Below are 14,412 nucleotides of genomic sequence, written 5' to 3'. Positions count from 1 at the left end.
TCCTAAAGGAGATCAGTCCTGGGTGTTCATTGGAAGGACTGATGTTAAAGCTGAAACTCCAATACCTTGGCCACCTGATGCAAAGAGCTGACTCATTTGAAAAGACCCTGATACTGGGAAAGATTGAGGGCAGGAGGAGAAGGGGACGACAGAGGATGAGATGGTTGGATGGCATCACCAACTCAATGGACATGGATTTGGGTGGACTCCGGGAGTTGGTGATGGACAGGGAGGCCTGGCAAGCTGCAGTTCATGGGGTCCCAAAGAGTCAGACACGACTGAGCAACTGAACTGAACTGAATGGAAGATTCTTTAAGTCAAAATGTTCTGGTAAGAGCCTACAGTACAGAGAAGAAGCATTGCAAATTTAGGATTCTTTATGGTCATGGGTCGACTCCATTTGGACAATAATCCAAACACTGCAGAACATAATGTTAGCATTGCAAGAATATTTCATTTCATTATTTATTTATTCTCCACCTTGTTCTGCAAAGCATTTGCGACAGCTTGCATATGTGTAATGCAAAAACATAATAAACTGAAGGAGAAAACAAGATACAGAGAAAACAGAGACTCTAGTAAGAAAGTCAAGGTTAATATCAGTTAGGCATACTCTACATTTCAATGAAGTCACTGAAGGTAATGCAAAAACTTCCAACTTTTCAAAGAACTGAAACATAAGGGATTTTCCTCCTGTAAGTCATCAAATAGGAATACTGTTTGAAAGAGTGACCTTGATTTCCATGTTCTTGCTTAAACTCAATTGTGAGTTTCATGCAAATGATAGCTGCCTTGTTCTCCAATGTAAGCGAGTAGCATAACATGAAAGTTACAGTCAGTAGGAACCTGTTTCTATGGCCCAGACTGGTTTCCAGATGTGGAGGGCCACCCTTCCTGAGACCTCCAGGGACAGTATTCTTTCAACTGAGCTTTAGGCAAATATTCAATAACAGATCATTTTTTGGTTGATAAAGATAATAAAAGCAGCTGCATTTTGACTCCTATGGTCAAATCATCAAATGCTTTCAATTGTTTATCTCTGATACTAAGGACTACTGTTTATTTGGTGCTGTATATCTGGTAGGTATACTCTGGTGATTCAGATGGTAAAAAATCTGCCTGGAATGCAAGAAACCTGGATTTAATCCCTGGGTCGGGAAGAACCCCCGGAGAAGGGAATGGCCACCCATTCCAATATTCTTGCCTGGAGAATTCCATGGGGAGAGGAGCCTGGCGGATTACAGTCCATGGGGTCGCAAAGAGTCAGACATGACTGAGTGATTAACACTTCCACTTTTTTTTTAATGTGGTAGGTATAGAACCTATGAATTGTGACTATAAATAGTTCCTGAATTTTATCCTATGACTATCCTGTTTTACCATGAGGAAACCAGGGCTCAGAGAGGTTATTTAACATATCCAGGGTCAGTGAGCTAATAAGTAACAAAGCTGGGATTCCAACCTGAGATTCAGGTTCATCTGACCACAAAGCCAATGTTCTTAACAAACATCTCATGGCTGCAGACCATCAGTTCATCTCAGAGCTGCTGGGGGAAAACAAAAGGTCAGGACCAGGCAATTCAGTCTTGCTTTTGTATATATATGCATGTGTGCATGCTAAGTCCATTCAGTTGTGTCCAACTCTGTGCGACCCTAGAGACTGTAGCCTGCCAGTTGCCTCTTCCATGGGATTCTCCAAACAAGAATACTGAAGTGGGTTGCCATGCCCTCCTCCAGGGGATCTTCCCAATAGGCCTAGTGGGTTTTATTATAGTAATGATTACAAACATTTATTGAACCCTGTTATGTACCAGATGCAATGCTGAGCATTTTAATTTCAGTATCTCATTTTAATTTCAGTATCTCATTTTAGTCTGTTATTTGTCCTGAAAGCTAGGTCCCAATATTATTATCCCTCATTTAGTGGTGAAGAAATTATTGCTTAGAAAGATTGTGTGACTTATTCAGAGTCTCAGAGGTAATGGTGCCAGAATTTAAACTCAGGTATAATGTTTTTTGGAGCTGGTCTTATTATATTGTATTGCTTGGAAGTGTACAGAGGGCAGAGGGGAAGGTATTATCATTATAGTTCTTCATATCTCTAGAGTCATATGACCGTGCAACTGTGGGTACTCAGAAACTGTTTGTTGACTGAACTACTGTGAACACCATCAACTGTGGGTTGATGAGTATCTATGAAGGATCTATATAGAAGGAGATAAAAGGTTATGTGTGCAATGATGGCAGATGACAGATGATGGATGGATAGAAAGCAAAAAAGAAAGGAAGGAAGAAAAATAAATATAGGTAGATGATAGATAAAGAAAGATAATGAGAGAGAGAGGGAGAAAGAGAAAGGTAAGTTGATAAATAGATTTTCCTGTACATCTCTACTCAAATACCCATTCCTCACGTGTGTCACCTTCAAAGGAATTGACAACCATAATTATTGGCCAGTTTGCCAAAATAGCATGCTCTTGTGGTGAGGTTAAAGAATACAGGTTTTATGTCAGTAGTTTTGAATGGGGAACTTGTTCTTTTCCAAGCACAATCCAGTTTTTCATATTTTTAAACAATGAAGTCATATGGTAAAAAAGAAAAAAAAATTACATTTAGTTCTCATTTTACCAGGAAATCAGTCTCAATTCTCCACTTCTCTTAGTAAGTATAGACCTGGCCAAGTTGTCCTCAAACACCCTCTCCCACCCCTGAATGCCAGCCGAGCTCCGGGGCAGAAGGTAACAGATTTCCAGAATGAAACCTTTCAGCACCGGCAGCCAATCACGTGGGAGTAAAGGAGGCTCTCTCCTACAACTGAAACCACCAGGGAGTTAGAACAGGAGGCAAGATAATTACCTACCTGGACAGCAGCCAGGGGAGCAGCCCGGCCTCTTGCAAAAATGCCATGGGAAATGTAATGACCACATGTGGTAAGGAGTACCTCGCTTTCTTACCTGATCTGATAAGCAAGGTCAAGGCAGGACACTGATCCCAGGGACAGAAGGGACTGGTATTTATTATTTATCCAACACCAGGCAGCCAGGCAGGTTCTGTGTGATGCGGGGATAGGTCTGAGCACTGACCTTAGGGCTTAACATTTTTCTCTGAGGATCTCAATTTCTTGAGTCTAGTGTTTCCCATTTACTTAAACTGAACCCGGACATCCAGGCATCTCTAGTGACCTTCATGGAAGTGGGAGGCAAGGCTTCCCAACAGACATTGGAAGTTCACCCTGACTCCTCACTTGTGATTTCACCTAAGTTTCTCTTCTTCTGTCCTTCCCATCTCCCTGTTGGTTATCCATCAGGACTGAACTTAACTGTCTCTTCCGTGCTTTCCCGGGAATGAACAGGGGACTCCCTCGGGAGATGCATAACATTTTGAAACATCTTCTGCCACAGTATGCACCTCACTGAGCTGTGAACTCCTGTCTCTCTCACTAGACTGGAAGTTTCTTGCCATCAAGGACTGTTCGGAATCTTACTCAAAGGCAGTAATCCAGTACCATCTGTTCTTGTATAGCATGTGGTCTCTGTGATGCACATGGGCTCATGCACAGTTATGGTGTCTGTGTCAAGTGGTAGTCTCATTGGTTTGTAGGCATTTCGTCTAACTCTTTAGTCTTGTTCCACCAAACAGCACCAGTGCAGGCTGAGACAGTGACTCTAGCAAGCCACAGAAGAACACCGTGCTGAACCCGAAGCCAAGTCGCCTCAGGGTGTAGAATCCCCATTTGTCCCCTCAGAGGCCCTGCAGGTTTCCTGCCAGGATCCTTCCAGCCTACATACTTCTACTAGGGTCGCTTGCAAAGGATTGCAGGACCGGTCAATCACGGTCTGACTGTCCCTCACTGAGGGTAGTCTCTGCCTTCTGAAAGGTAGTGCGTGGCTTGTGTATTTGACAAGAAGTGCCAAGGAATTAGTGCCTGAGGAGTGATCTGCCACCCACCAGGGTCTCACTTGGGGTTGAGTCCCAGTTACCCACTGCAGTGGCTCCTCAGTGAGACCACTTAATAAAAGGAAGTGATTTTCCTCCCTTCCCTGTTTCACTGCTCTCCTCCCGTGTTATGCTTCCTGAGGTCACTTCTCAGTAAACTCCCTGCATACAGATCCTCATCTCAAGGTCTGTTTGTGGGAAAGCTAAGCTACCCCACCTCACTCTTCCTCTTGGCTCCGTCTTCATACTGTATTGAGAGTATCTGTAGCAGGATCCTCCATAGCCTTGGCCCTACCTCCATAACTGAGCAGCCCCACCTCCCTTACACCTCACACGCACTTCTACCAAGTATTAATAACATTGCCTTTAGAAAACTACTTATTTAATAAGCATTTATTCTAGTTTTTCAGAAATCTAGCATGTCTTTTTAACTATGCTGTATTTTTTAGAATACCTTATTTATTGTTACTTGTGTTTATTAATGCTCTGGTTCCAAAATTGCCTAGGCTGTTTATTTGTTTGTTCCTTTTTGGCTGCGCTGGGTCTTCATTGCTGCCTGCAGACTTCCTCTGGTTGTAGTGAGTGGGGGCAATTCTCTAGTTGCAGTGCGCGGGCTTCTCATTGCAGTGGCATCTCTTGCTGTGGACATGGGCTCTAGGGCATGTGGGCTTCACTAGTTGCGGCACTCGGGCATAGTTGCCCCCAAAGTTAGTTGCCCCGTGACATGTGGGATCTTCCTGAAGCAGGGATCAAACCCGTGTCTCCTGTACTGGCAGGCAGATTCTTAACCACTGGACCACCAGGAAAGTTCCCAAATTACCTAGGCCTCGAGTAGACTGTTCTAACTTTATTTTACTTCCAAGTTCCGTTATTTTTTTTTTTAACAGAATATGAGGGTTTTTTAGGAATACATGTATTATGTTACAGCATAACCACCTGTGTTCAGCAAGGTGCCTGGCATTCTTAAGTTGATCAATAAATGTTTGGTGAATAAATAAATAGACAAATGGCTGCATGAGCATTCTAGTTGTCCCACCTAACTTTGGAGAAACTCCAATTTTCCTTGTGACAGAGCCTTCCATTTAAAACTAAGATGCCAATTCATGTGTCCATCAGAATTTTCGGCAATGTTTTCATTATAGTGATTACCTATCTTATTGGATTTAATTACTTACCATTAAGGTATCAGAAATGGCAACCCACTCCAGTATTCTTGCCTGGAGAATCCCAGGGACAGAGGAGCCTGGTGGGCTGCAGTCTATGGGGTCACACAGAGTCGGACACGACTGAAGTGACTTAGCAGCAGCAGCAAGGTATCAGAAGAAACTTTAAATCCTTAAGCAAGGAGTATATTCAGATGAAAAGGCCCTCTCAGAATTTAGATGTGTATAATTCACTATGTCTAGCTACATATTTATTTCTACAGAAGCACCACAACCTATAAATTGGATGGCAGCTATTTTGCTGTCTGCATGTAGGTTGCTCTTATTCCTACTATTTCTAAGTTTTAAAAAACATTTTTCACTGACAGCATGCTATTATAAAGAGTACAGTCAATTTATACAATTTAAATAAATATAAGTTCAGCCAACAAGATTAAAATGATACACTTAACTCCATATAGCAGTCAATTAATCAGCATGTATGGAATTGATTAAACATATTTTACTTGGAAGAAACTATACTATGAATTATGGGAGGACACACAAAATATAAAATGATCATAATTTAGGTTTTTCACGATTGGACTTCAGATATTCTACCCTCTTTTGCCCAGGAGTACATGAGCTGCATTTTGGGATTTGAATTAGGTGGTACCCATAATAATCAGTATCCTCTATCTTCAAGGGACTTTAATTTACTTAGGAAGATAGTTGTGGAAAGGAAAACAAATGGAGACAGTGCAAGTAACATAGATCCATTTCCTTCAAAAATATGTTCCCCACGTGTCCCAAGTATTCTTTGGGAGATGAGAGGGGAGCTGAGTATGGAGGGTCTAGGATATTTCAGAACTCCACTTCCTTTTTCACATGGGGCTTGTGCATAATATTTATTGTATTTTTTAAAAAGATTCCATGCTGAGGGGGAAGTTAAGATCCACAGACATAATCAATTAAGAACAAAGAACTGGGAGGAGGGGCTGGAGCTAGGGCTCCCTGTGAACTCCGATTGTGGAGGAAGGCCTTCTGAGGGAGAAAGGGTCTTAGGAGGGCCTTGAAGGAAGGGTGAAATTAAGATAAATGAACAGAAGGGAAAATGTTAGGCTAGTAATGAGGCCATCAATATACATACACACAGGATATATGGTTGCAATGAACAAGTTAATGCTGCCCTCTTCCCAAATACCAAACCCAAGCCTGAGAAACCTGCTTCCTGATATATCTAAATATCCAAAGCTGAATGTGTTTAACCTTAATTTTCCATTAAAAAAATTTTTTTAAATTCACCTTGTTTACAATTATCTGAAAGTGTTGGGGAAAAAGCATAGTTTGGGGGAATCAAATGTTCCTGGGTTAAAAGCCTGCCTTTGAAACTTATAAGTACTCAACATCTTAAGATCTTAGCTTCCTCATTTGTAAAATGTAGAAACACCACCTAATAGGCAGTAAAATTATTCACTCTGCAGAGGGTACAAGACAGTGCACCCTACATACTAACTTTTCATGTACTTTTTGAACATGAGTGAAAATAATTTAGCTTAATTTTAATGTTGTAATGAAGTTTTATATCTATACATTTTTCACTATTCATCACCTGCTAAGTAAGAATAATGGGCCCTCATGCTTCCTATAATGGAGACGGGAAGAAAAATAACTCTGCAAAAAATAAAGTGCAAAATCGCATTAAGGCTAGGACTTCTCTGGTGATCCAGTGGTTAAGAATCTGCCTTCCAGTGCAAAGGAATTCAGGTTCAATCCCTGGTCAGGGAACTAGGATCCCACATGCCATTGAACAACTAAGCCTGGATGTCATGACTACTGAGCCCCAGCACTCCAGAGCCTACAAGCTGTAGTGAAAGATCCTGCATGATGCAGCAAAGACTCCAAGTATATACCTAAGATCCATCACAGCCAGATAGACAGATAGCCTTAAGGCTGCGTGTAGAGGATCAAACAAATGGCTGATTTTCCATGTGGAAACCACCACGCTATTTTAAGTGTCTGTGCATTTGCTCATGCCATTTATTTTTTTACGTACTTTCTTACCTTTTACTCCTTCTTGCCTAGACCAGAGATTCTCAGATGTCAATGTGTTGCCAGGAATCTAGTTAAAATGCAGATTCTGATTCCCAAGATCTGGAGTTATGTCTGGGATTTGGCATTTCCAAAAGTTTCCAAGTAATGTTTTGTTGCTGGTCTATAGACCACACTTTAAATAACTAAGACCTAGGTACTAATTTTCAGTCTTCAAAACCCTGCCCTTGGATGAGACCTCCTTTGAGGAAGCCTTTCTACCTTGACATTGTCTCAGTCTTTGGTGAAATGCTAAGCAAGTAAAAGTTCAAGACATGTCCTGTGCCATTAAGGTTGCCAGCTAAAATCCAAGGTTCTCAGTTAAATTTGAATTTCAGATAAATAACCCCCCAAATTTAGTATATTGCATGGGACATACTTATGCTAAAAAAAGTATTTGTTGTTTATTTGAAATTCAAATATACCTTCGTGTTCTTTATTTTTATTTGCTGAATCTGGCAACCCTACCTACCTCCTACTGCTCCCACCTACTCCCAGCGCCTGCAATTACATTGCTGCTCCTCAGAGTCTTAAACAGACATCCCAGGGCAGGTACAGTCTTTTGTCCACTGCAACATGCTAACCTGGGGACATTCCTCTGATTTTTCATTTAGCCCACAAGAGGAGCTCTTTGTTCACTGGGCATCCGCCTCCCTGTGACCTCCTTGAGTGTAAGGACAGCATCTTCACCTGTGTCTCCCCAGTTTCTAGTAGCACGAAAGATGCACAAGAAATACTTTCCAAATTGAAGTGAGTTAAAAGAGCTCATTTTCCAACTCAGCTCCCTTGGGTGATGGCAGAAAATGCCTTTGAGCAGAGATTGGAAGGCCCTGAAATTTGGGTTTAGAGACAGGGCTGGGGTCTAAGGAAAACACAATAATCCTTCTTTCAGCAAAGATCTTTGTTCTAAAAAGCATATATATTTTGATTAACCCAATCATGGATTGTCTGTCTACAGGTCAGAACCAAGCTCTCTCTTAATTCCAACTAGGCTAGGTGTATTTTCTACCACCCCCAGGATAAACTATCCCCACCTCACCCCTCAGCATCTCTCCCAGAGGATCCTCTGCTCATTATCTCTATCTCCCTCTTTACTTGCCCAAGGACTAAACTCACGTTTACTCCAGATGATATTATGTGACCCCTATTTTTTGCCTCTTTAGTGATCTGTAGGGGAGATTGTCCAGATCTTATAGAATCAAATCAAATTTAAGGACATGGGGACTTTAAATATTTTTGAGGGGTTTTGGATAAAGTGGCTTTTACCAGTTCCATTCTATTTGCATGTTTGAAAGCTAAATATTAAATACCCTCGGGTGTGTCCTGAGACATGTAACCCATTCCAATCTGTGATGTCAACATTCAGCAGCTGTGTGTCACAGATCTGAGAGCGACTCTGAAGACCTTGTCCTGTGAGAGTTTCTGGCACCTAAGTATGAAGATTTAGACAGCTTATATTTGCAGTCAGGGGAATAAAGAAAAAGCCTCTGTTTATCTCTAGAACTTTCTCCATCTTTCAGCCAAGTGGAGCACTGACCAGGTTGTTGCGTGTGACATCTCTGATGTTCAAGGAGGCTGACATAAGCATGATTGCCTCCAAAACCACACAAAGTCATGGAAGGCCCGTCACAAGCAGCAATTTCATTTTAATTCATTATTCAACATTTACTCAAGCTTAGGTTCATTTGGTATATGTAATCGCTAGCAAGCCAAGTTTCTTTTATGAAAACTGAGAGTCCAAACACAGAGTAATTACTCTGCAGAGGGAAAAACCACTGTCGGTCAAATAGTGCCACTCTAAATATTGACACTGTATACTTTCTGCCCTGGTTAACCATGTGCATCCCACTGGCCTCCCTGTGTCATGCTATCTCTGCATACAAAGAAGGAAGGTGTTAGGTATAGGAAAGTGATAGGAGGAGGTTTAAAGTCAAAGCAGCAGCCCAGGAGGCAGGAGTGGAATGGTCAGTGCAGTAAGAGGCAAAAAATGAAAGTTGTGGATCCCATTTACAAGTTACAGTAGCCATAGCTACTGTAGTCCTCTATGCTTATCAACCCCTATGCTCAATGGACATGAGTTTGAGCAAGCTCCAGGAGTTGGCAATGGACAGGGAAACCTGGGGTGCTGCAGTTCATGGGGTCTCAAAGAGTTGGAAATGACTGAGTGACTGAACTGACCTGACTGAAGTGCTTTATATACATACATGTATAATATAGTACTCACAAAAAGTCCTCTAGAAAGTTGCACAATACCCGTTTCACCCCATCGTCCCTGAGGTCTACGTGAGCAGACCATGCATACCTACAGAACAGAGGTCTTCCAATCCCAGGAAGTCAACCTTCAACATCCTCTTGCTCTGGATATCTCTATCACCTGACCTCCCAAAGTGAATCTTTGTTAAAAATTCGCTTTGTATTTTTTCCCCTCATAACAATATATGCTGAACATATTTTCATTTCAAGAATGTTTCTGTGAAAACTCTGGATCTTTGGCTGAGCTCAGGGTGGAAGTACAGGATCCCTTGTCCCCAGCGCAGGAGTGCCCCTCAGATCATAGACAAGAACTATCAGAGGTCTTCAAAACCAATCAATTCTCCCTTTCTTGTTTTAAGAGGTCAAACCCCAAGGGGATATCACTGTGGAAAGAGAGTCCCATGGACAGAGGAGCCTGGCAGGCTACAGTCAATGGGGTCTCAAAGAGGTGAGCACAACTTAGCAACTAAACAACAACAACAATGGTTATTATCAATTAAGAAGATAAAGATAATGAAATCAAACTTAAGGACATCTAAAAGTCTCACTGCCGAGATATAAACACTGCCAATATTTTGTCTAGGAATTCTTCTGGGTGTATGTAGGTATATGTGCTTCTCTGTACTTAAATATATTTCTCTTGCAAAAGGAAGATAGAACATGTTATTGATGTTGTTTAGTCACTAAGTCATGTCCAACTCTTTGCAACTCCATGGACTGTAGCCCGCCAGGCTTCTCTGTCCAAGGGATTTCCCAGGCAAGAATACTAGAGTGGGTTGCCGTTTCCTTCTCCTGGGGATCTTCCTAAGCCAGGGATCCAACCCACATCTCCTGCATTGGCAGACAGATTCTTTACCACTGAGCCACCAAGAAAGCCCAAGATAGTATCATACTTACTGCTTAATCATTTTTCAATTAATAATAATAGCAAATTTCTCCTTATGTCTCTAAATGCATTTTTAACCTGTTTTGGTGAATGCAGAGCACTGTATTATTAAATGTATTAAATATTCATTAGCAAACATATATTGAGCACCTGTTTTGCCCCACATAGTAATGCTTGGTACCAAAGTTACAGAGTTGAATAAGACAGTCAGCATCCCAGACTTCATGGAGTCACACCACGATGCAGTATACTCAGTTTGCTTCTCAGAACCACTGGGGTTCTGAAGTTTGAACTTCTAGGCCTGTGTAGCAGGAGCGATAGCTGTCACCCAAGATGTTCAGATAGCAGCCCGAGAACATAGGTACCAAAGGCCAGGAGATCTTTAGAACTGGTTTTGGAGAATATGACTTTCTCACGTCTCTCCTCTTCTCACCTTCTGACCCTGTTCTTACTATAGAGTCTGATGCATATAAAAAATAAATAAATTCTTATTTATTTATACCCGGTTTGTACCCAATAAATAAATTCTTGTAGAACTTAGTGAATGCAAATTATTGTTATGTGATATATGAATGTGTTCTCTGCTTTTAAAATGTACATTTTAAGATAATTTACTCCCCCACAATGTAATGTTAGCAAGCAGAGAACATTGCACAGAAGGTACCTTGCTGTTCTTTATACTGTACTATATTAGTATTTAATACATACTATACTTGTCTGTTCTGTACTATATATACTAGTATCCAACTCTTAGCGACCCCATGGACTGCAGCCCACCAGGCTCCTTCATCCGTGGGATTTTCCAGGCAAGAGTACTGGAGTGGGGTGCCATCGCCTTCTCTGGTACTGTACTATACTAGTATTAAATACATAATATACTCACCTATTCTGTACTATACTAAACTAGTATTTAATATGTACTATTCCCATCTGTTCTGTGCTATACTATACTAGTATTTAATACATACTGTACTCATCTATCAGAGAAGGCAATGGCACCCCACTCCAGTATTCTTGCCTGGAAAATCCCATGGATGGAGGAGCCTGGTGGGCTGCAGTCCATGGGGTCGCTAAGAGTCAGATACGACTGAACGACTTGACTTTCACTTTTCACTTTTATGCATTGGAGAAGGAAATGGCAACCCACTCTAGTGTTCTTGCATGGAGAATCCCAGGGACGGGGGAGCCTGGTGGGCTGCCGTCTATGGGGTCTCACAGAGTCAGACATGACTGAAGTGACTTAGCTTAGCTTATACTCATCTATTCTATTCTGTACTATGCTGTGCTATAATTAGTACCATGTGAATAACTTGTCACATAATTGTACTTTTGACGTAGCAATGAGTCTACAAAAAAAACAAGAATGCTTTTTCATTCACTACCGTAGGTGGGAAGGATAACATTAGCTCCTTTAAAATATGGGAAAGTGAAGCCTGAAAACATTAGGTAAGTTACTGAATATCCTAAACTAGGAGCTATTGGAACCCGAGCCAGAATACCGGCTATTGCCTTGCTTGTCAGTTTAGCTGCAGAGCATCAGTAACAAAGCAATTAAGTTCGAGCAAAAGCAAAGCAAACATGCTGAAGTGGAGGATGGGAGACAGCAGAACCTCCTCAGTCTATGACAGCAGAAAGAGTGAGACTTTTAGAATCACAGAGAAATGGGTTCAGATCCCAGTGCCAGCACTTACCAGCTCTGACACCATAACAAATCTCTCAATTTCTGGGACTCAGTTTTGTCATCTTTAAGTAGGAATTTGTAGAGGTATGAGGAGGATTAAAGATCATGTGTACAGAAGTGTCTTACATGGGGCCTGTATGTCATAATGCTCAATGTGTGCGTGCATGCTAAGTCACTTCAGTCCTACTCTTTGTGACCCTATGGACTGCAACCCACCAAACTCCTCTTTCCATGGGATTCTCCAGGCAAGAATATGGGAGTGGGTTGCCATTTTCTTCTCCAGGGGATCTTTCCAACCCAAGGATTGAATCTGTGTCTCTTACATCTCTTGCGTTGGCAGGCAGGTTCTTTACCACTGGCACCACCTGGGAAGCCCCTTAATGCTCAGTAAGAAGATGCTATTTTTGAAAGCATTATCATCATTATTACTATTAATACTATTATTATTATGGCTTCTGTAAGAGGAAGGATATTCCCTTCTCCAGTCCTTTATTAGAATATTCAAAAGCTAAGAAGTTTGGAACTGCTCATCTGCCATGGGGCTCTGTTTACATCTTGAATTACTCAAATGAAATGTAAAAACAGCTTCACTGCTTCGTAAAGTGCTCATTACTTTAATTCAAACAGCACAGAGTTCCCCTCAAAATAAATGACTCTGTCCATCTGCTTATTTCCCTCTGCTAAACTGATTTCCTGCTTTTCTTGGACTGGTGAGAAACACTTCAAAGACAGCTGATGTAAACTAAGTAAGGAAGTCCCTGGCCAACATTACCAGTCTCTGGAGGGCCTCAGACAGCCTGGGCAGAAAGGCAGTCGTGCAATATCCAGCCTATATGTTGTGATGTCCATGGTCTGTAGGCATTGTCACTCAGAGGTCCACTGCAGTGAAGGATTTGTTGGGATGCCATTTTCTACATCGATTGCATTTTGTATGATCAAATATAATTTTATTTTATCTTTGTAATCCTCTAGATCATGACTGTCATAGGACACCATTTCAATCACAAACTTGATGATAACATATCATAACTAAATGATTTTGTGTATAAAGACCAGAAAAATAAATTACATGGAATTGATACCTAATTTATTAAATGTATGTGTTGGTATCTTATTAATCTTCTAAGCACTGAAAACTCATCAAAAGACCACTCTGCCGCTACTCCTGCTAAGTCGTTTCAGTCATGTCAGACTCTGTGTGACCCCATTGACAGCAGCCCACCAGGCTCCCCGTCCCTGGGATTCTCCAGGCAAGAACACTGGAGTGGGTTGCCATTTCCTTCTCCAGGGGATCTTCCTAAGCCAGGGATCCAACCCACATCTCCTGCATTGGCAGACAGATTCTTTACCACTGAGCCACCAAGAAAGCCCAAGATAGTATCATACTTACTGCTTAATCATTTTTCAATTAATAATAATAGCAAATTTCTCCTTATGTCTCTAAATGCATTTTTAACCTGTTTTGGTGAATGCAGAGCACTGTATTATTAAATGTATTAAATATTCATTAGCAAACATATATTGAGCACCTGTTTTGCCCCACATAGTAATGCTTGGTACCAAAGTTACAGAGTTGAATAAGACAGTCAGCATCCCAGACTTCATGGAGTCACACCACAATGCAGTATACTCAGTTTGCTTCTCAGAACCACTGGGGTTCTGAAGGTTGAACTTCTAGGCCTGTGTAGCAGGAGCAATACCTGTCACCCAAGATGTTCAGATAGCAGCCCAAGGACATAGGTACCAAAGGCCAGGAGATCTTTAGAACTGGTTTTGGAGAATATGACTTTCTCACATCTCTCCTCTTCTCACCTTCTGACCCTGTTCTTACTATAGAGTCTGATGCATATAAAAAATAAATAAATTCTTATTTATTTATACCCGGTTTGTACCCAATAAATAAATTCTTGTAGAACTTAGTGAATGCAAATTATTGTTATGTGATATATGAATGTATTCTCTGCTTTTAAAATGTACATTTTAAGATAATTTACTCCCCCACAATGTAATGTTAGCAAGCAAAGAACATTGCACAGAAGGTACCTTGCTGTTCTTTATACTGTACTATATTAGTATTTAATACATACTATACTTGTCTGTTCTGTACTATATATACTAGTATTTGATACATACTATACTTGCCTGCACATTCTATACATACTGTACTGTACTATGCTAGTATGTAATGCGAACTATACTCACCTGTTCTGTGCTGTACTATGCTAGTATTTAATATATACTATGCTTGTCTGTTCTGTACTATACTATGCTAGTATTTAATATATACTATGCTTGTCTGTTCTGTGCTATACTATGCTAGTATTTAATATATACTATGCTTGTCTGTTCTGTACTATACTATGCTAATATTTAATATATACTATACTTGTCTGTTCTTTACTGTACTATGCTGGTATTTAATA

The sequence above is a fragment of the Bison bison genome, unplaced genomic scaffold (assembly GCF_000754665.1).
Source record: "Bison bison bison isolate TAMUID 2011002044 unplaced genomic scaffold, Bison_UMD1.0 scf7180017864146, whole genome shotgun sequence".
Classification (NCBI taxonomy): Eukaryota; Metazoa; Chordata; class Mammalia; order Artiodactyla; family Bovidae; genus Bison; species Bison bison.
The sequence above is the reverse complement of the archived record's forward strand: the minus strand, read 5'-3'. Positions refer to the sequence as shown.